Below are 22,196 nucleotides of genomic sequence, written 5' to 3' on the forward strand. Positions count from 1 at the left end.
ATAAAAAGAGGGGCAGCACATCAACTGCATGGCTGTGGCTGCTATCTTGACTACTATTCTAGATGACCTTGCCCTTATCTTTCTCTATTGCTTCTGTCTGAAATCACTGCCAATCATTTGACTTCCATCCAATGTAGTAGGTGGCAAAGGCTAACAGATTAAGCTTGTGATACTGGTTTAGCCTGTTCTGCCTTAGCTACCAGTTTATTTCCAGATATAGTTCACAGAACTAGTGTTATTCTAAAAAGCCCTACATGGCTTTGCTCCTAGGTTTCTCTAGGACTACCACTTTCAAACTGAATCTACCCTTCCTACATGCAGACATTAGAAGAGATGTGTTGGATATTTCTCCTTCATAAAGTTGTGGGCACAGGCAACTTCCTTAATAACCACTTCTACACCATAAAGTAACCTTTCTCCAGAAATACCAATAATTTTTTATTGGCTGTAAAACCAAAGAAAGCATTTAATCAGGGCTTTTTTTACAGGGCTTTTGAAGTTGAGATTACCCCTATATCTGGTGGGGATTAATGTTTTTATTGTTATTTCTAGTTTGTTATGACAAGTCATTATTTGTGATTGTATTACTGTTCAGTTATGATTATATATTTGTAAACCACTTGAAGATATTCTGAAAACTCAAGACATGCAAAATTTTAAATTTGTTTTTACGCAATATGTAAAATGAAATTGCATGCAGTACTGTAAATTTGGTACAGCTAAGGATATCTAAGGCCTGTAATGCTTACAGGCTGGAAAATGACATGAGGACAATATCATAAAAACAAAATAGGGCATGTTAGCTCTTGGTTAAGAACAAATAGGGAAAGCTGTATATATTTTTGGCATGTACATAATTCCAAGTTACTGGCAACCTTCATTTCTTTTCCAATGAGACCTAATATGAAATTTACCTGTTCGTACTGGCTCAGTTTTTCAGCTGTGTTGCTCAATAGGAATCCAAAATTCCTTTTCCAGTTTCAATTCAGACCACATCTGTTGAGTCCGTGGCGGGAAGCAGACACGAGAAGCAGTTGAAGTTCTCAGTTTTCTTTATTCTGCGTTCAGCTTACAAGTAGATGGCTTCAGCAGCTCCCAAAACCTCCCAACTTCTTATATAGACATTTCCCGGGTAAATGCAATACTTTTCCCGCGCCAGCACCCGCGCATGCACACGGCGCTGGCGACAGCCTGTCTGGTCCCGGGCAGCTTTGCACCTGCCCGGGACTGCCTGCAAACGCCCGAGCCGTTTGCAAGGCTCGGGACATAACACCCCTTTCCCCCGGGCTAAAACTACTACCAACATATAATCATTTATTTTATGCAGTGTTCTGCTTCTCAGTGCTCCTATCGTTACCTGGCTTTTGTTTAGCCAGCAATGTTATGTAATCCTCTAAGTATTTAGGAGACTTCTTTGCTCTCTGTGACCTTCTCAGCTCTGGGTTACTAGCATGAGTTCCCTGACTGGAGGGAGATGTGAGCCTGTTCTCCTTATTTTGCCTTGGTGCCTTCCAAGGACTGTGCCCCGCTGCCTGGCCTGCTTGCTCGCCCACCGGGCTCGTCAGGCCAGGGCTTCTGTCACTTTGTGACCTGGTTGACCTGCCTAGCTGTAGACCCTCGGGCCCCTTGAAGTGATAGCCACTGCTGGGCGTCTCTGTTGAACCTCCTAGGTCCATCCAAGACCTGTCAGGAGGCTGTCCATTCCCTGAACCCCGTTCTGTGTCCGGGCTTGTGTGGGTTTCTGTACTTTCCCAAAACTCAGTTACTCCCTGATTTGGGCTAGAGGTGTTGTAGTCGGGACTTGGTTCCTCGACCACCTCCCTGTATGTTTGACCCCCTGTAGGATTTGGGGTAAGGTCAGGCCAACCTTGGGAATTGTGTGCCAGCTCTCTTGCGGGGAATGATTTGTTGGGATGCCCCCGGGTATCCTCCGTGACTGGAGTGCTGTGTGATGTGTGTGGAAAGTGAGTATGCCCCCGGGGTGACTCCCTGGCTGGAGTAGGCGTGGATGCCTGGTAATTAGGTAGGCTCATAGAATTCTTGTTCGGAGCTCTCGCGGAACCCTGGGATGGGCCGTTTGTAGCTCCATCAGTGGAGATGGGCAGCAGCTCGTGCCCTTCCCTTTGCTCCAAAGGGTCCCCCTCCCCCCCTGGAAAAGACCCAGGAGTCTCAGCAGAAAAGTCCCGCCTAGAGCGGAGTTGGTCGATGTGCCGACGCAGGACACGACTGTTGTCCAGGGCAACCTCGTAGGAGAGAGGACCTGTGATCCTGGACACAGAAGCGGGGACCCATGTATGACCAGGCCCGTAATTGCGAGCCCAAACCGGGGCACCCACAAGTAGTTGTCTAGGTGCCCTAGGATGTGAGGTAGATGAAGGCAGTCTGTCCGGATGCAACTGGTCAAGTTTAGTAGTAAGTTGATGCCCCCAACGAAGTTCAGCTGGGCTTCTCCCTGTAGAAGTGGACGGTGTGGTGCGATAAGAAAGGAGAAAGTCAGCCAACCTGTGATGCCAGTCCCCGTAGGTGAGTCTTTTCAATGCGTCTTTTGTGATGCGCACCATACGTTCAGCCATACCGTTGGTGGACGGGTGGAAGGGTGCAGACGTGGCATGACGAATCATGTTTGCCTGTAAGAAAGCTTGGAATTCGGAGGAAGTGAATTGAGGGCCGTTGTCGGACACAATGACATCTGGCAGCCCGTGTGCAGCAAAAATCCCCCGCAGTACCTGAATAGTCTTTGCAGTGGTGGTGGATGAGACAGGTACAACCTCAAGCCATTTCAAATGGCTGTCAACAAGGACCAAGAAGAACTGGCCCTGAAAGGGTCCAGCGTAGTCAATGTGCACCCTAGACCATGGGGACTGTGTTTCCTCCCATCTATGCACGGGAGCTTGGGGCATCTCTGGGCGAGATCGTTGGCACAGGTGGCATGCATGCACCTTAGCCTCAATATCTTTATCTAAACCAGGCCACCACAAGTGGCTGCGCGCAAGAGCCTTCATACGAACAATGCCAGGATGACCCTCGTGGAGGGATTCTAAGACCCTAGTCCTCATTGAGGTGGGAATGACAACTCTGTTTCCCCAAAGCAGACAACCCTGAGAAAGGGACAGCTCGTTCCTTTTGGACCAGAAACTCTGAAACTCAGGACTAGGGCAGTGCTCAGGCCAACCAGACAAAACCCAGGAACGGACACGTGAAAGTGTGTGATCTGTACCTGATTCAGCGGCAACATCCCTGGCACTAAGAGGGAGCTCGGGCAAGGCTTGGATTGATAGAATGTTGACAGCTGGCGCAGGGTCAGCTTCTACTACTGGCAGAGGCAATCTACTGAGGCCATCAGCATGGCCCATTTCTTTCCCAGGCTTGTGGAGTAAGGAAAAATCATATGCAGACAAAAAAATAGACCACCTAAGCATTCTAGGGGAAATGATTTGGGGAGTCTGCTTACGTGTGGTAAACAGTCCCAGCAGAGGCTTATGGTCAGTGAAGACCGTGAAGTGCCTGCCATATAGAAAGTCATGGAATTTTTTAATTCCAGCAACAACAGCCAGAGCCTCCCTGTCTATCTGAGCGTAGTTGCGCTCAGCAGAAGACAATGTTCTGGAGTAATATGCAACAGGAACCTGAGTTCCGTCAGACCTGAGGTGGCTCAGGACAGCTCCAACCCCGTAAGGGGACGCATCACAAGCGATGCACACAGGAAGGGACTCGTTGAAATGTGCAAGTACACTGTTAGAAGTGAGCAAAGCCTTGACTTTGTTAAAACAACCCTCATGCGTTTGTGACCACTGCCACACTGCTTGCTTGTCTAGTAGCCTGTGAAGAGGCTCAGCTACACTAGCTTTTTGTGGAAGAAAAGAATTGTAGAAATTCAGGAGGCCCAGGAAGGCCTGAAGTTCGGCCTTGGACTTTGGCCTAGGTGCTTCTAAAATAGCAGTCAGTTTGGATTCAGCAGGGTGAATCCCAGCAGCATCAATTTTGAACCCCAGAAATTCAGTAGAAGGCACCCCAATCATGCATTTGTCTTTTTTGAGCTTGAGGCCTGATTTCCTGAATCTTAACAGAACAGCCCTTAGCCTTTCAGCTAGAATGTGTGTGGAGTCTCCTGCAATTAAGACATCATCAAAGTAGGGGCAAACCCCCGGTATGCCCCGCAGTGTGTTTTCCATTACGCTTTGGAAAATCCCAGGAGCGACATTCACTCCAAACTGCAGCCTTTTTACCTTAAAGGCTCCCCTGTGGGTCACAATAGTCTGAGCTATAGCAGCATCATCATCAACAGGCAGCTGTTGATATGCTTGAGCTAGGTCAAGCTTTGCAAAAACGCGCCCCCCCTTGAGGGAGGCCAGAATGTGACTGACCACAGGAACAGGATAGGCATGTTGCTGCAATGCCTTATTGAGAGTGCATTTGTAATCAGCACAAATGCGAATGTCCCCATTTGCCTTTAGAGGCGTGACAATGGGGGTCTCCCAAGGACTGGAATCAACAGGTTCTAGGATTCCCTGTTGAATCAGTTTGTCTAACTCAGTGTCAATTTTACTCTTTAAAGCAAAAGGGACCCTTCTTGCTTTAATTCCTAATGGGAGTGACAGTGGGGTCTAGCTTTAAGGACACAGGTGGTCCTTTGAATGTGCCCAGCTGGGGGCTGAAAACATCTGCAAATTCTTTGCAGACTTCCTGTAGGTCGAGTGTTTGTAAGCTGTTGAGTCCTGTGACGTGTATCCCCAGGGCCTCAAACCAATCGAGTCCTATGAGACTCGTTCGTTCACCCCCTACTACTAATAAGTCTAGTGGACCTTCAAAACTCTTGTATTGCACGTTAAGGGTGGCCTCCCCCTTAACACACACTCTTGAATTTTGAAAATCTGTTAACACAATGTCAGAAGGCCTTAACTTGGCCTGAGTTCCACTACCGGAACAAATCTTCCTAAATGTATGCAAGGAGATAATTGAAAAGGCAGACCCTGTGTCTAGTTCCATAGATAATGGAACCCCTTGTAGCTTCACCTTGAGTGACAGCTTTTTCTTAATGGGCTTGTGTGTGCCTGTCCTAAGGATGCTTCTTCGCGAAGCGCAAAACCCTACCCTATTCTGGCTGGGGAATCTGGTACCTTTCCGGCGCAGTTCTTCCTGAGGTTGTACCTTTCATCGGCCCAGACACACAGCTGCAATGTGTCCTTGTTTGCCGCATGCCCGGCAGGTAGAGGAGCGGAACTTGCAGTCGGTTGTCCTGTGGCGACCTCCACAGCCGATGCACTTGAGAAAAACCCTTCTGTTTTTCTTCCTTCGTGGGGTGGAGACGGTCGACTTCCTCGTCCGGATCCTCCTCGGAGTTTCTTTGGACGTCTTCCTGGTGCACGGATGCAACCTCTGGACTGTTTCTGATCGGCCGCATGTTCTTGACAGCGCCGCCTGCTGCTTCTTCTGCGGTGACTTCCCTTAAGGCATCTTGGTAGGACAATTCTTCTTTAGCGAAAAGTCTCTGTTGTAGATCTCGATGCCTTAACCCGCACACGAATCGGTCCCTCAGTCGTTCTTCGAGGTCTTTGAACTCGCAGTGCTTGGCGGCCTTCCGTAATGCGGCGATGAATTCTTTGGCCGACTCACCGGGCCGTTGATCCCTCTGCTCGAAGGTGTGGCGCCATGCGATGACGGACATCTTGGGGTGGAAGTGCTCCTTCAGTAGCTTCTTCAGATCTGCGTAGCTTACAGACTCTACTGGAACAGGTGCTGCAAGGTTTTCTGCGATGTCGAAGGCGTCTTGGCCGCAAACACAAAGCAGGGTGGCAGCCTTCAAGCTCTCTTCCCTCACTTGGTTTGCCTTGAAGTAGTTCTCCACCCTGGCTACGTATGACTCCCACCGCTCTGGATGTGAGACGTCGAATTCCGAAAGCCTTCCGATTTTTGCCATCTTCAGGAGACGGGTCTATCAGCCAGCCTACCCCCGAATGCGCACTGGATTGGCGGGTAGCTGCCGAGTCCACGCCGTTCCGCCGCTCAGGACTCACTTGGGTAAGCTTACACTTCTTCCTTTCCAGGCGGTGTAAGGCAATCCCACCTTCGTCGCCAGTCCGTGGCGGGAAGCAGACACGAGAAGCAGTTGAAGTTCTCAGTTTTCTTTATTCCGCGTTCAGCTTACAAGTAGATGGCTTCAGCAGCTCCCAAAACCTCCCAACTTCTTATATAGACATTTCCTGGGTAAATGCGATACTTTTCCCGCGCCAGCACCCGCGCATGCGCACGGCACTGGCGACAGCCTGTCTGGTCCCGGGCAGCTTTGCACCTGCCCGGGACTGCCTGCAAATGCCCGAGCCGTTTGCAAGGCTCGGGACATAACAACATCAATATAGATGTGATTAGGATTTCTGTCTGAAGGGCTATCAATGGCTATATTTCTTATGCTGAAGCAGATCTTGACACCAGATCATATCTTAATCACCTAGTTGTAACAGCTCTTTCTGCCCCTCTTCCCTGTAGTTCCCAAAACAATGTTTAAAAGCATTGATTATTTATATTCTCTACTTTTTGCTCTTTAGCCAGACTGCTATGTTTTCTCAAGGGATTTTGATGAAGGTCTTTATCAGAAGACTTTGGAAAGCCAAGTGAACAATATCTTCCAGCTCAGCCCTGTCCGCATAGTGCTGTCACTCTCAAACAACTCTCAAATGGTAATGAGCCAGAATTTACAATTGCCAAAGAAATATTGATTCTTCTTCAAGAAATTAACATTTAAGTTCTTCAAAAATTCTTGGATATATACCATCTGGACCAAGTTTTGTTTTTAATTTTAGTTTGTTAATCAAACTAGAACTTTATTGGTTTAGTTTTCATAAATAAGTCACGAATATTGTCACTCCTTGCCTTCTTTTAGCACTCATTTAACTAACTAGTCAGGAAAGAGTCCAATAACTTCTAAAATTGTTTTCCCAGTTTTGATTTATTTAAATATGTTCACTATTATATAATATCTTTGAGTCCCTTGTTGTTTGCTTGCATTTCATATGCTAGCATTTGCATTCCTTTCTGATCTCCTCATTTGAGCAAGTCTTCCGCTTTCTGAAGGAAACCTCTTCCTTCATTCAGTTCCTTCAGGTCTTCACATTTAGTATTCTAGTATCCCCTCTGAACTTGATAGTATTTTTGTTGTTGTTGTTGCACAATATAGTCTTGCTAAGTTTCCCCTACTATTGTAAAGAAAGAAAGAAAGAAAGAAAGAAAGAAAGAAAGGAAGGAAGGAAGGAAGGAAGGAAGGAAGGAAGGAAGGAAGGAAGGAAGGAAGGAAGAAAGAAAGAAAGAAAGAAAGAAAGACCCTCAGAACCCTGAGATTGTACCACTGAAATTCAGGAGCAGTAAGATGTATATTTGAGTAGGCCAATTTTATTCTATTGTGTTCAGATTAGAACTCCAAACTCTCCCAATACTTCATCCAACATCCAAAATATTACAATATCAGACAAAAAAAAAAGAAAGAAAGAAACATTAGTGTTGAAAACAGGTAGCAAGACACTGGGCTTTTTTTTTTTTTTTGCATACGGGGAAATTATTGCATGAGAATGGAAGCATAGAAAATAGAATACAATATAGAAGCAGAATTCCAGTCTGAAAAAAATTCTGTTTTGCTCTTCCTGGTAGTCTGTTCAAAAGTCAAGACATCATATTTAGTCACTGATTCTTCAAACATTGCACACTTTTGTTTTATTCTATGCCACGGCAATAGAAGTCAGCCATACCATATTTCCTGAATTCTTTCCTAATTTCAATCTTCACCTGAGGATTTTTTTTTTCCATTGGTGGGTGTGAGAGCGTGCTTATAAGAACTAGGTGTAAAAACTGGTTTTTGTTATGTTGTCCTCAGGGCTAAAAATCAAATCTCCTTAGCTACATTTTCAGTATTAAGCACCAGCAATTTATTTTTCCTTTTTGTTTCAAGTTGAGCCCATCCCTTCTGTAACTTCACAGCTTATTCCAGAACATAAGTCCAAATCATTTTTTCTAATCCATCTTGGTTGACACCTCTCATTTCTGCCTCTATATCCTCACCCTGAGAATGTTTTGGAGAAAGCTATCTTGCTGGTCTTAGATTGCAATGTACTAACCTAACGTTTACTTCTCAAATCATCAAAACTCTGGCTGCTGGCACCCACCCACCATTGCCATTACCAATAATAAATTATCCCTTTATTGTTCTGATTATAAATTTTCTCACCTTTACAGTCCCTCAACCTGGAGATAGTTCATTGGCAATAAGAGAATATAAATTCATTCCTAAGGATTATTTCCATGCACTATACTTGGGCATGACACTATTCTGCATTGAGACTTTGTTCTCCGTGAGAAGAAATGAGTTGTCAGCTAAACAATGGCCACACAACTATCAGGTTATTAAAATCACCATCTACAAACTTTCTGCCTTCCAGCTGTTTCAGATAAGTTATGTAGGCCTTAGAGAAGTTAATCTGTGCCCTGAGGACTAGTAGCTTGCATAAACAAGACATTCTCCATTTCTCTACAACAAAAATGACACATCTACATCCCTTCTGGCTTTCAATCTTTTAATCCATTTTATATTTCTTGGGCTCATTCACCCAGAAAGTTAGGATTTATAATAAAACAACAAGGAAAGGTTGATTTCCCTGACCTCTTTGCCCTATTGCTCAACTTGCACAGGTGTTTAACTTGCCTTTCTAAATGTTATCTTCGTGATTTGTCATCTGGGACTGCCTCTTACTTATAGAGTGTAACATTCTTCATTATTAAAAATAAAAAAAGATGAGAATCAAGTAAAGAGTAGAATCCTTGGAGCATAATTCATGAGGTTTAAAAGAACTTGACAATTGCCTTAATTACAAGAAATTCTTGTACAAAGCTATACATGTACAAATTTGTTCCAGGGAGATAATGTTTCAAATTGTGGTTCACACAGAACTAATGTAAACATGCTTGTGAACAAGATCTAAGGCACGTTCCATCTGAAAACATATAGTGAGTCATTGAACAGCTGCCTTTATGAAAAAGAGAGGTGGTGGTGGGGGGAGATGAGGAGAAGAGGAAGCAAAAAGAATTTCCTCAAGCCTAAACATGTTTTGCAATTTGGTCTGAGTTGTGTCTAATGGTTTCATTTCCCCTTGTTCTATTCGCCGTCTAAACAATAACAACTTGCCAAGAAATGAGTGTAAGTTAAACAGTTTAAACTAAAATGCTCTCTCTCAATAAATTGTTTAACTTGACCATAAATTTAAGAAATTATTAGGCTTTCTGGAAAGCTGTGATCCTAATGATAATAATCTAGTAAATGTAGAAAGATCTCTTCCAATGCGCACATTCATCCAATATTTTAAATCTGATTACTCCTCAGAAATTGCTAAGTAGTTCTATATTCTGAGTAATTACTGTGTTGAAGATACGCAAAAAAAAACACAAAGATTTGGAAGCAAAATTAATAGCATCATTAAATGGTGGGTTTTCTTTGTTCTTTTTTTTTTTTTAAAAAAAAAAAAACCCTCTGTGTTAAAATGGAAGAACAATGAAATAGCACTTTAAAATAATAGGAGTCATTTTTATATTCAATCTTCCCTGAATCTGCAAGATAGTCAAGAAAATATACATGAAGTTTCCTTGTTGTTGTTGTTGTCACATCAAGAATGCTAGATAAGCAGATTGCAACATTTTCCACTTTACAGAAAGGAATTATTACATTGAAAAGATACCTTACGATAGTCCTATGAATCTGGAAAAATATTTTCAAAAAGGATCAGCTATCACATATTAGTTTTTCCAGTATTTGATTGATTATGTGCTATCAAGCTGTTGTTGACTCTTAGCAACTATATAAGATAGATTTTCTCCATGACAATCTGTCCATAACCTGGTCTTTCAGGTCTTCCAAAGGTACACTCATTGCCACTCATCTTGCTTTTCCAGTACTAACAATTAGAAATTATAATTTGATCTACAGAGTGACATATTCCTGAGTTCCATTTGCAGAGAATGGTATAAAAATGATTGACAAGTTCTGGGCATTGCTTTTTTATTTATGCTAACTTTAAATATATAATTAGGAACTACACTGATTGAAGTGAAGAACTGGGAATCACAGAATGGTATTTATATGTGTACATCTATCTAAGCAATGGGCATCATATATTGTGACTTTTTGGGGGGGTAAAGAGTTCTGTTTGCTTGTTCAGCTTAATCATAAAATGGTATTTATTACAAGTTAATTAAAATACCATTGATCATTTGAAATCATTTACTGAATGTAAGAAGTGCTTGGCCAATCCATTTCTATTACACTGCTGTTACACCTCAGTAATTATATCTTTAAACTAGACACAATGTTTAATTAGCAACACAGTGCTTTACCCTTTATAACTACATTTGCTGTTTATGGTGTGATTTGCATGATCACAGTGTTAACCTGTAATATAAGTGTAATGAATACTTGTAACATAATTATTTTATACTTCTACAAGCAACTGTAGTTTAGAAGATCAAACATATTCTAATCTGTATGTAGTTCAGTACATCAAACATATTCTATTATGTATGTGTGCAGGTTTTTTTTGAAGCAGACTGTGTAAGTTTAGTCAAAAGTATAGCTATGCATTATTCCCTCAACTCCTTTAGAAAAGAGTAGAAATAAGTGGAGCATAGTCCTAATATGTACATAGTACAAAAGCATAATCCATATTGAGCAGACCACCATTCAATAAACAAATTACTATTTATTATCTTAGTGCTGAAATGATGAAAGTAGACATTATTATTGCACAAATTGTCTGTACACAAGTCTCTTTTTCTCTTCCAACTCTTAACATATACACTACACTTGTTTCTCATGTTCTGTATAGTACACTGGTTGAAAGTCAGACATAAGGAGGATTTCCGGACTCCAACATTCTTGCAACAACTAGTTGTCTTATTTTTAACTGTACATTTTGGAATCAAGTAACAATCACATTGTAACATTTGCAGAAAATGAAAAGCATGGAGATATGATTAGCATAATTGATGCAGGTTGTAAATAAGTTCATGGAACAATTTGCTGTAGTGATTTAAGAAAATAGGCTAGAAACTAGGAAACCAGGATACCTAGTCTTGCCTTAAACATGAGACATGTAATGCCACGTTAAGCAGTACTCAATTCTGTGGCTTCCAAGAAGTATGGCTCCTCTTTGCAAAACAAATGCCTACCCTAAGCTATCTTGACCAACCCGAGGTCCAGACTCAGAATGGGAGTGAACTACAGAGGAGGGTCTCCTTGCAAGTTATATAATGCAGGATTTGCATTTTCATGCAACGGCCCATGTTGCCTAGAATCTTAAGTTTGTCATGATTCAAATCCGGTGACATTTGTCCCACATCACCTTCAACACCCAGCGAACAAGGCAAAACCAGCTGGCAAAACACCAACATCAGAATCACCTGAAAATACATCATCATGTGAGAACAGTGAAAACTGGACACGGAACCACTGATTGGTTCAAAATTGGAAAAGGAGTCCAGCAAGGCTGTCTACTGTTGCCCTGCCTATTTAACTTATATGCAGAGCACATCATGAGAAAGGCAGGGCTAGATGAAACAAAAGTTGGAATTAAGATTGCCAGGAGAAATATCAACAACCTAAGATATGCAGATGATACCGCTCTAATGGCAAAAAGTGAAGAGGAACTAAAGAGCCTCTTGATGCAGGTGAAGAAGGAGAGTGCAAAAGTTGGCTTGAAACTCAACATTAAGAAAACCAAAATCATGGCATCCGGCCCTCTCAATTCCTGGCAAATAGATGGGGAAGAAATGGAGGTAGTGACAGATTTTATTTTTCTGGGCTCAAAGATCACCTCAGATGGGGACTGCAGCCAAGAAATGAAAAGACGCTTGCTCCTGGGGAGGAAAGCTATGGCAAATCTAGACAGCATACTAAAAAGCAGAGACATCACCCTGCCATCAAAAGTGCATATAGTCCAAGCCATGGTTTTCCCAGTTGCAATGTATGGCTGTGAAAGTTGGACCATAAGAAAGGCTGAGCGATAAAGAATTGAGGCCTTTGAACTATGGTGCTGGAGAAGACTCCTGAGAGTCCCTTGGACTGCAAGGCGTTCAAACCGGTCAGTCCTAGAAGAGATCAACCCGACTGCTCTTTAGAAGGCCAGATCCTGAAGTTGAAACTCAAATACTTTGGCCACCTAATGAGAAGGAAGGACTCACTGGAGAAGGGCCTAATGCTGGGAAAGATTGAGGGCAATAGAAGAAGGGGATGACAGAGAATGAGATGGCTGGATGGAGTCCCTGAAGCAGTAGGTGTGAACTTAAATGGACTCCAGAAAATGGTAGAGGACAGGAAGACCTGGAGGAACGTTGCCCATGGGGTCGCGATGGGTCGAACACGACTTCGCAATTAACAACAACAACAACATCATCATAACAGTTTGGTGGCCCTGAAACCAAAGCATATCAACACTCATGAAAGCAAAGACCTCTTTTTAAAAGATCTGAAGTGAATTGTGAAACAAGACCTGTCAGGGCCCTTTTTGTATAACATTTTGCTGGGCATCTACACTTGCATGCTTCTAAGAACAGGGAGTGTACTTTCTAATTAAGATGTCTTTATTTTTTCATCCTCATCTAAAGCTTTACTCTTTTTAAAAGTAAAAAACAAAACTTTTTTGATTACATATTGCTGTTACATACAAATTAAGGATGTTTCTGAAATTCCTATAGCATGATCTTGGGGTTACAAACTAATCCTTTTTTCTTCTCCTGTGCACTGAAATTATAAGTGCCCATGTGCTATTAGGATAGCAAGTATCATTTATAACATGTTTAATTTTTATATGTTTATTATTTTACTGGTTCTTATTAGTTAAATAATCTATCAGTCTACTCATATTTCTATTATCTGGTAAATTAAAAAATAATCCTATATGTATGTATCTGTGTCATCTATATTTTTTTATTGTTATAGGCCACCCAGAATCACATTTTGTGTGACGGGGGGAGGAACATAAATTTTTCTTCCCAAAAACTCTCTGTGTTAGGCAAACATTGTGGCTTCTGGACTGAAATCATTGAGTGATCTCTTACAGTCGAGGGCGGAATAAAACTGGGGTCTCTCCACTCCTGGTCCAACACAATTAAATAATTTTTCTTACTGTTGTCATTGGAACTCTATTCAGATTACACTCAGACAGAAAAACCAATAAATGAAAACAAGAAATTAAATAGATACTTCTTTATCCTCATTTGTAAAAAGTATAAGAAAATAACATGATGGATTTGTTGGCTAATACTGAAATATCTTGGATGGAAAAGCAGTAGCTTCAAATTATAAATACATTAATTGAATTGCATTCCATTAGTATATCAAATAGAAAGTCTATAAAGTGATGTATTCCTATAAATAATCTCTATGATTAACTAATACCCAGATTTTGCAGACTTCTTTTTTCATGTTTTCAACCTACGTGACTGAGAAAGACTTCACAGAAATAAGCTAGACATGAAATCTGGTTGATGCTTGATACTGGAAACATCTATTAAATTACCCAGAAGCCACGAGGTTTGAAAGGAAACATCATTATTGCCCAGATCAATTACATTTGCACGTATTAAATGTTTGTGACTGCAATACACAATTATTAACAAAACTAAATACAAAGCTGTCAGACAGCTTTTAAGATGATTGTGCTTGGCAGTGGCATGGCATGGGAGCTCCTATTAGTTAATTGCATTGTCACCCTGAGAAAATGGGCTATGGCTTAATTGATTCAAGGACAGATACCATTTCTCCAAATACTTCTTATGCCCCACCCAAAATGATTTTATGAAACATGGATACTTCGACTGGGTTGCGCAGATGCTGAAATGTAAAACATGTGCATTGTTATGTTTACAAGTAGCTGAAAAAGTGATTTTTTTTAGGCAATCCTGAATCAATTCATGGTTGATGATCACCTGTTTTGAGTTGGCATACCTTTTGTGTGGTGGTCTCCCATGGAGAATGAGACACGCACGCAGGTATCTCGGGATGGGAGCCCAGAGCTGACTCCAACACCCTATTTTATTGTTACTATAGTTTTTACATCACACAGCGTATTCAAAAGACGTATATAGGGGTGGTTACAATGTATCACATAACAGACACTCTCCAGATGCAAGGCTATGCAGGTGGGTGATAATTCATGCATCCTGCTTCCAGTGTTCTTATCAGACCCTGTCCAAATGGCTGATGAATGTGTTCCGTGTCTGGAGCAGTCCGTTTGTTATCTCAAGGACTTTGTGGGAGCATGTCTATGGGCATATTTGTGCAATTAATCCCACATCTCCTTGTTTTGTGTTTTTTTAATGTTACTCACTTCCAGTTCCAGAAGGGATCTTGATTCACTGATTAAGGCATCCTTCCTAGTGGAGGGCGCAACATTTTTGCACATTTGCAGGAGGGAGGGAATACATTGAATGCAACAACATAGCAATACAATTAATATCAAAATGGTTACTATAATAGAAATCAAAGATCGTAGCCAGGATCCATCCGGTAGCCAGGACCAAAGGGCACCCCAGATATCCACGGTGCCTGATCCATCGCTGCATAAGGGATTATTTTGGATCATAAATTCCATTTTCCTTGCTGTAGCAGAAATATTAGGTTGAAAATCATGTATATATATACAACAATGAGAATGAATTAAAGCACATACACCGCCTTTTGCTGCTAAAATAATATCTAAAGCATACCGATTTTGCAAAACTACTTCCCTTATTTCCCCCATTTCTTGATTAATCATTTTAATGCTGTTGATTGTTTCATTAAACATATGAACAGTCCAATTGTTAAGCAAATGAAGGTCCCTATAGTTCATGGCAACTCCTAGATTGGGTAGAATTCCTCTGCTGATTTGAGTCTCTAAACTACCACCCAATGTTAGGGGTGGATCCGAGGAACCAGTGTCACGTTTGTTCCGCAGGCGTCCATCAGGGAGATGAGGCAAGGCATATACAGCAGGGGTCAAAAGGCCCAGTGTACAGGTGCCTTTCCAATCCTTAGGCACCTGGCGATAAGCTCTACGGCCACATAGTAGCCACATATCGGGTAACTCATAATAACCCTGGCGAGACTCATTAGCAAATGTTATTATGGATTCCATGTCAAGGCAAGCCATGTAGGTACTGACATTTGTCCATTGATTGCTTCGATAAGTGTTGTTTATCTTAGTAAGGTTGCTTTTGATGGATTTGCATTTCTTTGCTGAATTCCATATAATAACTTGTTGACAATTACTATAATTTCCCAAATAAGTGGCAGTACGGAATAGTCCTGTGCTATAAAAACAAAATCTGGCAGGTTCCATTATACGAGCGCCCACAGCATATGTCATATTCAATATCTCTGTAGTTATGTTCCACAGCTGCTTCCATCTTGTTTCATTGAACGGGATGGCATGGAAAATAAGGCCACCATGACTGTCACCAGGAATTTGCATGCAAATCCAATAGTTCGTGATGTTAAGTGTAAGAGCAGTGCGCCTGGGATCCCGTACAAAAGCATTAAAAGGGCACAGTCCCTGATCCTCATATGCCTGGCTGAGGTGGTGTACGTTGAGCCATATAAGGATGAACACAACGAGCTGGGGTCCAAATGATCTCGCCATGGTCGTCTATTGCAGCGTAGCCTCGACCCCAGGTAATGAGGGAGGCAGGCCCTTTCCAGGTGGGATCAGGCAAACGTCGATAGTATACCTGGGGCGTGAAGAATCTGTGGGAGAAGCAGAAAAATGCCTGCTTGCGGCGGTTGAGCCAGGGGTGCCAGAAACATTCAAGAAGTTTAAGGTAAAAAGTACAAGATTAAGAGTGTTTTGTATCCCAGGCAAGCAAACACTCCTTGTTCCCAGGCAACAGGTGTGGGAAGGATTATTCCCTCCGTTTCCGGAGGCAAGGGTCCAGAATAAAGGGTTTCAGCAACCGTGAGTAGGTTAGGAAAAGTAACAGAAAGATCAGAAGCCAATTTTAAATCAATGCCAGAAAAATATTGTGAAGCAGAAGGAGTAAAGTCTGAAAAGGATGCAGCCTTTGGAGAGGGGTTAGCTGCAGACCCCTCTGTTAGTTTCCCCGATTGGATTGAGAGGAACGGCACTGATTGGCCCAATGAAAACCCTTTTTACATTTTGGGCACACAGTTTTGGGCTTGGCTCCGGGGATAGCAGTGGGTCGAGCCGCGCTGCCTCCTGGGGCTCTGCATTGCTTTTTAAAATGACCAGGTTTTCCACAATTGAAGCAAGTGCCTTGGGGTTGATTCCCCTTTTGGATTGCAGCTGCAAGAGTGTCCATTTGAAAAGCATTGGTTCCCACAATGCGGCAGGCTTTAAGAAAGTCCGCTAGAGTGGCCGTGGGACTGGAAACAAGTGGTTTAAGAATGGACTGGCAGTCCGCATTTGCATGTTCATAAGCCAATTTTATGAGGATTTCATTTGCTGCATCTCTGTTTGAAATTTGACGCTCAATGGCAACTTGCAGGCGATTCACAAAGTCTGCATAGGATTCAGTTGCAGTTTGGTGAATGGCAGAAAAAGATTGAATCGGGGTGCCAGACTCATCAACACGAGCCATGGCAGAAAGAACACAAGTATTAATGATTGGAAATGCAAAGGGAGTAAAAGTTTGAGCCTGAGCATTAAGGGTAGCAAAATTGCCTTCTCCGAAGAGTTGTTCTGCTGTCCATTGTGAACATGGGTGATTAGCTCTGTTTTGTGCCTCTCTTTTATATTCAGATTCAAAAACTACGTATTGCGTTCCGTTAAGAAGCATGCGGAACAGATCTTTCCAATCTTGAGGCACCATTCGATATGCACTAGCAACTGAGTGTATCAGTCCTCTAGTATAGGGACTGGTTATGCCATAATCTTTTGTAGCCTTTTTCAATTCTTGGATCATAGCCAGGGGAAGTGCTTCCCAATCAACCACTATGCCTGCTGCAGTCTGTTGATAAGTAACAGGGAACAACTCTGTCTCGGATAGTTCAGAAACACTCAAATCACCATTGTTCAAAGCCTTTTGAAAAGCACCACGGATGATTCCGGGCCGGGAGACAGGTGGCAACGTGGCAGGAACAGGAGAGGCTGTTTGTTGTTTATCAGGATCCATAGAATTTGCAGGGGCAGAAGGAGGGTAAAACCTGCTCCAGGTGGTAAGGGAGTGGCCAACATAACAGACGGACTTTTGTATGGTGGAGGGTCTAATAAAGGCTGATGAGGCGAGTCAGCATGGGTTTGAATCAGGGTATAGGCAATTTTCCAAAGGCACAAAATCTCTGGTGGGGCTCTCGGAGACTGATGGAGAACGGCGCCAATTTTTCTCCATGTATCTACTTTTAAAGATCCAGACTCCAGATAGGATGAGCAGTTAGCCCATACGTAAGCAAGCAATTTAACAGCCTCAGATTTAGAAAGGTGATGGGTTAATTTCTGTTCCTGATCAGTAAGATATTTTTTTCCTGCCAAGTAGCCTCAGCTCTTCCACATGCTGCTTTTGAGCGTGAGACATTCCACCCCCCCCCCATACTTACGAAGAGGAGTCAGTTGCCAGCAACTTCGTCGGGTGCACCAAGCCTATTCCAGGCGATAAGTAAAGGGTCGGCAGGGACGTATCCCTCAGTGGATCACGTCGGGGTCACCAGATGTGGTGGTCTCCCATGGAGAATGAGACACGCACGCAGGTATCTCGGGATGGGAGCCCAGAGCTGACTCAAACACCCTATTTTATTGTTACTATAGTATTTACATCACACAGCGTAATCAAAAGACGTATATAGGGGTGGTTACAATGTATCACATAACAGACACTCTCCAAATGCAAGGCTATGCAGGTGGGTGATAATTCATGCATCCTGCTTCCAGTGTTCTTATCAGACCTTGTCCAAATGGCTGATGAATGTATTCCGTGTCTGGAGCAGTCCGTTTGTTATCTCAAGGACTTTGTGGGAGCATGTCTATGGGCATATTTGTGCAATTAATCCCACACTTTTGGACAAAAATGTGCCTTTATCCTAATATGTCCCCATTACATTTTCTGTGCTACTGCCAAATAACAGAATATACAAAAGACATTCACAGAGACATTAGGTGACATCAATCATGATTAAATTATTTACTGAAGATACTGACACACCTAATGCTTTTGAGAGTAATATAGACATTATAATTGGGAGGCTGATTATAAAAGAGAGGTAAAGAAGAAAAGCAAAGTTGACTAGGGATTAGAATAGAATAGAATAAAAACTTTATTGTCACTTTAAAAGTATACTAATCAGCGTACATTGAAATGAAATTTCATTGCATTCAGCTCTCAGAAAAAATACCATTATTCACGTGCACACCTATATGACACAGAGAAACATCACAGTCTAAGTAACGCGTATATTCAGACATGGTTAGTGCATGGGTGAGGATTAAGGGATTATGGCAATGCTTCAAGGAAGAGGTTATTTTTGTGGAGATGCTTGAGGGAATATAATATCCCATTGCCTTTTGGTTTTATTCTGCACTTGATAAGAATGCTCTGTGCTTGCTTTCATTGGCACTGAAGAAATGGGATTTGAGATCCAAATTACCCGCCACCCATTTTATTTCTGCTTTAGAAGCTTGTACAAGGGAAGCAATCATTTCACATCCCAGAAGGTTGAGAAGAAAGGACGTCTTCAACATGCTCACACTAAAAAGTTAGAGGCTTAGCACATTGATTAAACCCTTCCATTGTGTTTTATTAAATAAATCGTGCTTAAACAAAACTAAGCTAAGCACAATGGGTCACTCTCTCTCTCTCTTCCTCCCTCCCTCCCTCCCTCCCTCCCTCCCTCCCTCCCTCTCTCCTTTCTGTTTCAGCTATTCTCTGGTCTTGTACTCATGCCTGCTTGACTCTAAGTTGGCCTAATTCTGGCCAGACTGTTGGCAATTCTTCACTTCAGCTTAAGTGGCTCCTGTTTCTTAAGCCATATTCAGAAATTCCACTCCAGATTGCAGTGGGTTGGCAATGGGACTCGTCTGGTGCTCAGTCCAGCTACAGCCACAGCATGATCTGATTAGTTTTTTCCCTGCTTCTCACCCTGCTCTTGTGTAAATTGCTTGTCACTTTAGAGATCAGTGCCTTGGACTCCCTGGCATTTCCTTTGTTTACCCAGAGGTTTGCACACATGGGTGGCTTACCATCTCTATCACCAACACCACACAACCACCACCACCACCACCACCACCACCTCTCTTTCTGTCATTCTCTTGCTTGACCCTAATGCAGATATTTTCTTTTCTCTTTTTTCTTGTATGGTACCATTTGTTGTTTTGATGCTGCAATAATCAAAGCAAAAGAAAACAGATTGTTCTTTTGCTTCTATGTTCCTTTACAGGTATATGGAAACTTTGTAGCAAGGAAGAAATGACCATTAGTTTTATAGAAATAATGCAACAACTTTACCTTGTTGTAATATAAGGGAAGGGAAGGGGAGCTTTTATTTTAGGTAGAGATTGCAAAAACAAGAGAAAAATCTTTACCCAATCTGGGCAGAATATTCTTGCAGATCTTCCAATGTACCATTGTTGTTATTTTGTCATGCCATTGTTTGTAGTCAGTCTGTGCAGCTAACTAGGTAAGCCACTGTTTCTTCAGCTTCTTTGCAGAGGGAGCATTTGCTGTCTGATGCTATCTTTTCAATTCTGACTTTATATGCATTTCTTCTTAAGGCTTTGTCTTGTGCCACCAGAATTAGCTCCTCTGTCTCTTTCTTCAGCTTTCCTGCTCTTAACCATTAACCTTGCTAACTGCTTTTTTTATTTGTGTATGTGTGTAATACTTAGCTTTGCAATGTCTCTTTTCTATTCTTCATTTAGTCTTTCTTGCAGTCCATTTTTGTCTCTCCAGTACTCAGTTAGCTTTCCTGGTACACTAGCTCCTCCTCCTCCTCCTCCTCCTCCTCCTCCTCCTCCTCCTCCTCCTCCTCCTCCTCCTCCTTCTTCATTACATGCCCATCTATTTTCCTTGGTAAGTAGAGTCTGTCAACTATTATTATTATTATTATATCGATCATCGCACAGTCAGCCAGATGTTCAGACTGGATTTGGCATTTTGTCTACCTATCGAGTCCTTACCCAGGACCTGGGATAGGCAGATGTGGATGTTTGATGGTATTACAGATATCGTCGCAGGATGGAAGCAGTTCCTAATAAGGCTGCCTTTTGCAATTGACTAATAGCGAATTTGTCAATGCCAATGGTGTTCAAGTGGTGCTCCAGTTGTTTTGGGATTGCACCCAAGGAGCCTATGACTATTGGTACTACCCTTGCTTGCTTTTGCCACAGTCTTTCTATTTCTATTTGTAGGTCTTTGTATTTTGTTATCTTCTCCAGTTCTTTCTCGTCTATTCTGCTGTCTCCAGGCACTGCCACGTCCACTATCCAGACTTTTTTGTCTTTCTTATCGACAATTGTTAAGTCTGGGGTGTTATGTTGCAGGTGCTTGTCTGTTTGAATTCTGAAGTCCCAGAGCAGTTTTAATTTTATCATTTTCTATGACTTTCTCTATTTTATGATCCCACCAGTTTTTGCTTACAGGCAAATGATATTTTTTGCAGATCTTCCAATGCACCATTGTTGCTACTTTGTCATGCCGCTGCTTGTAATCAGTTTGTGTAATCTTCTTGCAACAGCTTACCAAGTGGTCCACTGTTTCTTCAGCTTCTTTGCATAGGCGGCACTTACTGTATGTTGCTGTCTTCTCAATTTTGACTTTGTATGCATTTGTCCTTAAGGCTTGGTCTTGTGCAGCCAGAATTAGTCCCTCGGTCTCTTTCTTCAATTTTCCTGCTCTTAGCCATTGCCAGGTTTTATTATTATCTGCTTTCCCAGCTATTTTTTTCATGTATTGGCCATGTAGTGCTTTGTCTTCCCATGCCTCTATTCTGTTCTTCATTTGGTCTTTCTTGTAGGCCAGTTTGGTCTCTCCAGTAGTCAGTAAGCCTTCCTGATATACTAATTTCAGTGCATCTTCATCATTGTTCTTCAGATATTCTTCCAAAGCCATTTTTTCTTCTTCAACCATCTGATGTACTTGTAGCATTCCACGCCCACCTATATGCCTTGGTAGATAAAGTCTATCAATGTCACTGCGTGGATGAAGGGCATGATTCATTGTCATTATTTTTCTGGTCTGCCTATTCATTGCTTTTAGTTCTGCTTGAGTCCAGTCCACTATTCCAGCTGTGTACCTAATAACTGGGATTGCCCAGGTGTTGATTGCCTTTATGGTATTTCCTCCATTGAGTTTGGATTTTAAGATCTTCTTCACTCTCTTGATGTATTCACCTCTAATCTTTTTCTTGACTTCAGTGTGCTTGATGTTGTCAGGTTGATGTTGTTGTTGTTGTTGTTGTTGTTGTTATTATTATTATTATTATTATTATTATTATTATTTGGCAGCTGCCAACCAGCTGCAGAAAAAATAGCAATACAGGATGAAAGGGCCAGTTACTGAAGAGAATGGGGTATGCCAGGCCTTGCAAGCAATCAGAACTGAAGTGTTTACTGGAATCAAATGAAGCACCAGAGATCATTTGCTCTGATGGTCCTAAAACAGCCCATATCAAAAACAGCAGTTTTTTTTATTTTATTTTTTTTTTATTGAAAATTTTTAAGTTTTACAAAACAATTCCCTTCCCCGAACCCTCCCAACCCTCCCCTACCTTCCCCCGATCTTCCCAGAGCTGAATACAGGCTTAATTAAAAAAATTTTTAAAAAATCTTAAGACACATATAAACCATAAGCAAATCTAAATACATTTAAACAAATTATAAAATAGTTAACAACAATATATATATATATATATATATATATATATATATATATATATATATATATATATAAAATACAAGAAGGAAGGAAAAAAGAAACAGAAAAAGAAGAAATCAAATAAAAATAAAAAAAAGAAAAAGAAAATTAAAAAAGGTCTATAAAATATCTTAAATTTTAAATATAAATTATTTAAAAACTAAGTAATATTTTTTTATATCCAACTTATATTGTATAAAATCTATCCATTTTTTCCATACCAAAAAATACTTCTCTTGCGATTGATCTTTCAAGAAAGCCGAAATCTTTGCCATTTCCGCCAAATAAGAAACTTTAAGAAACCACTCTCGCAAAGTAGGCAAAGATTC

Source organism: Crotalus tigris, unplaced genomic scaffold (genome assembly GCF_016545835.1).
Source record: "Crotalus tigris isolate CLP2741 ecotype Arizona unplaced genomic scaffold, ASM1654583v1 scf7180000024391.5723578, whole genome shotgun sequence".
In the NCBI taxonomy this organism is placed as follows: Eukaryota; Metazoa; Chordata; class Lepidosauria; order Squamata; family Viperidae; genus Crotalus; species Crotalus tigris.